Raw genomic sequence first — 3,393 nt, 5'->3', positions numbered from 1 at the left:
TTATTTTCGATAATTAATTAAAATTATTGGTTAATTTGATTAATTAATTGATATCATTTCGATAAGAAATTATTTTGAAAATTTTGGTTAAAACAGTTAATCAGTTAATAACGGTTTGGTTAACCGCAAGTTTTTATTTTTTATTTTTTAAACATGAGTTTTTTTTTTTTTTTTTTTTTTAAAATTGAGCTAAAAATTAATTGTGTTTGGGGCCCAAATTGCTTTTTTTTGTTTGTGCTAAAATAACTTATTGAACGATTTTTTTTATTTTTTATAAATTGGCCCCATTAATTAACGTAATAAGTGTCCAACATATGAGCCGTGATTCACAGCACGCCGCGTGCTAGGCACTCTAGGCAGCAAATTTTTTTTTAAAATATTTTAATGCAAAAAAAAAAAAAAAAAATTGCCGGCGTGCTATTTATCTTCACCCCCAACATATATATGTTCTACCAAAAAAACAAAAAATCTTATCAATTTATTATCGGTTAACCGACAAAAAAATAATTATACCAATTATCCGAATCTCACCGATTTAGGTATAAAAATTCTTAACTGATTACTGACCGACTTTTGGCGATAGGCGATTAATTCAGTTCGGTCACAATCAGTAGGCAGTAAACGGTTAATCTGTCCACCCCTACCTGCACCTATGGTTGTGTCTTGTTGTGTTTGGACAACAGTGAGTGGGCTATTAACCAAATTCTCACTTTTACATTCTTGAATGCATATTTTTTAAAATAATAGTAAAAATTATTATTAAAATATTTTGAATGAATCACTAATAAATTTTAAATTTAATGATAGTTTTAGATTCATCACATTAAAGATTGTATACTTGAGAGGGTAAGAATGAGAGCGTGAAGCATTTCTTATCATAAAGATCCAAGCGTGAACTTTTGGATGGATTCAATTGACAGCCACCAATTTGTAGTCAGTGCCACAAGTTGGCTTTGAGATAGAAAGATAAGAACTAATCGGTTCATCTTGCTCGACATATATATATCCAAAATATTTATTTGATATATAGTTTTCAACTAAAAGCCAAATAATTCAGTGGCTTTGCTTTCAACAATTATTAATATTGGGAGGTTCAGATAACAAGTAAACATTGCATTGATGCATCCAAGTACGGCATATACAGATTTCGGTGCAAAATCTGGAACAGAAAGATAAGGTTTAGACGGAAGAAAAGCTTTTGTTTCCCGGAGTGGAAACAACTTTATCTTCAACAATATATATATTTTTTTTGTTGGGATTACCGTTTTTCTTTTGGTAGGTGCATGCATAATGCATTATTGCATTGCATTGATCGATGAGGCTTTTATTTCCCCAGAAACAGTAGCTAAGCCTTCAAACCATATGAACACCCACACCACCCCCCCCCACACACACACACACACGCCTTGTCAATTCCTGTAGCATGATAGATACCACCAACTAGGAGGGGTTGTGGTGCCCGTGTCTTTGGTATGATAATCACACGAGATCCGTATTACTTGAATTGTTAGCAATTAAAATAATAAATGTAAAATAATTTTTATGAGATTTATATGTCCAAATAAGAGGCAGACTGTTCAAAATAAGCCCATTACAACTTTTAGCAGGTACAACTTTATAAATAAAATCAGAGTATTTTTTTATCCAAATTTTCTCCATTGATGTTTTGAGTGCCTCATTTACCAATAGATGTGCTGCCATATTTGCTTCACTTTTTGTGTGCATCACGACTCAAGATCGGAAACTGTGCAAAACAATCTTCACATACATCTTCAATCAATGTACCGTATCTTTGTCACAGTTGGTCTTCCAACTGAAAATTATTAACAATCTCCAAGGCACCACCTTCTAAAATAACATTTTGTAGGCCTAAGTGTCTGCCAAAAAATACTTCATTCTAGGCCGCATAAGCCTCCGCCATTGTTGTATCGGTGATATACGGAAGAGACAAGCACATTGATGCCAACACCTTACCCATACCTTTTCCTTACAATAACACCCACATCCATCAACTTTCTAGAATTATCAATAGCTGCATTCTAATTTATTTTATATACACTCTCTGGAGGTGTTACCACCATGGTATCACATTCATTTATCTTCTTACCTCTTGATTCTTGTCTTTTTGGAAATAGGATCTTCTCCTAGTTATAGTGGAATGGTATTTTTATCTTTCCACTTTTTAAATGAACAAAAATATCTATTCACTATAACTAACTGAATACTTTTCAATTTAAATAAAATTGAGAGAATTCTAATTCGACTTTTTGTACCGGTAATAATTGTCATTTATTGAGAATCTCTATCCAATTATATGACATGGTTTTCTTTTATCGATGCGATTATTGCTCACATCGATAAAAGCATGGACCATTTGAAGCAGTTCTTCACCCAACAGTTGGACCAGATGAGGGAGCAAGTAGGCAAGGTCGAGCAGCTTCTTAGGGACCAGTTCGCCGCATTCACCGCAGAGCGAAGGGCGGCAACCAGAAAATCAAACAACCTTGTCCAAGAAAATTAAAATGAAAATTGCGAAATGTATGTGAAAATTAAAAATAGACGACGCTGTCCAAGAATTATATGGAAGTTGAAAAATGAAATTAGTCAATCCATCATTAGCGTAGTCAAACCAAGAAAGAAGAAGAAGAATTTTTAAATTTAACTACACTTATTAGATCGATGTACCCGAAGTTCCCAATGTTATCAGGATCTCCTAGAATTCTTTCAAAATTTGAGAATCTCAAATTTTGAATCTTGACTATTCATTGTATTTTAAGGGTTCAAAACAAAAGGCTTTTCAGCTTTTCAGAGCTTGAGAGATGAGAGATACTAGAATTAAAAATTTTGGTAAGGTCCATATACTCCTTTCAAATTACCATTCAATCGACAATATTACCCTAAACTTTCATTTGTGATAATGTCCCTTTCAAACTATCAAAATATTGTCAATATTCCCTTGAAGGCTAACAAAAAGATAAAAATACACCTATAAATTTTTCAAAAAGACAAAAATACCCCTATAAAAATGAAAAAAAAAAAGTTAAAATTAAAAAAGATTCGTTTTAATTTTTTTTTTTTAAAAAAAAAATCAATTTTTAAAATGTAGGGAAAACTTTACTAAGCCCTCCTAAACTTCTGGCCGATTTTGCAGACCCTCCCTGAACTTCCAAATCTCTTATTTTGGACCCCTAAACTTTTATTTTCTCTCAGTTTGGACCCCTCTCTTATTTTTCAATATTAGATTAAACGGTTTTACTTTTTATACCCATTATACCTCCACATTAAAAATACACCGTTTTGGGCCTCAAAACTACAACACTCACCCAGCCCAAAACGACGTCGTTTTGGGCATTAATTTTTTTTTGCCAAGGGGGTGGTCCGGCCACCCCCAAA

Source organism: Corylus avellana, chromosome ca9 (assembly GCF_901000735.1).
Source record: "Corylus avellana chromosome ca9, CavTom2PMs-1.0".
NCBI classification, from domain to species: Eukaryota; Viridiplantae; Streptophyta; class Magnoliopsida; order Fagales; family Betulaceae; genus Corylus; species Corylus avellana.
Note: the sequence above shows the minus strand (reverse complement) of the source record.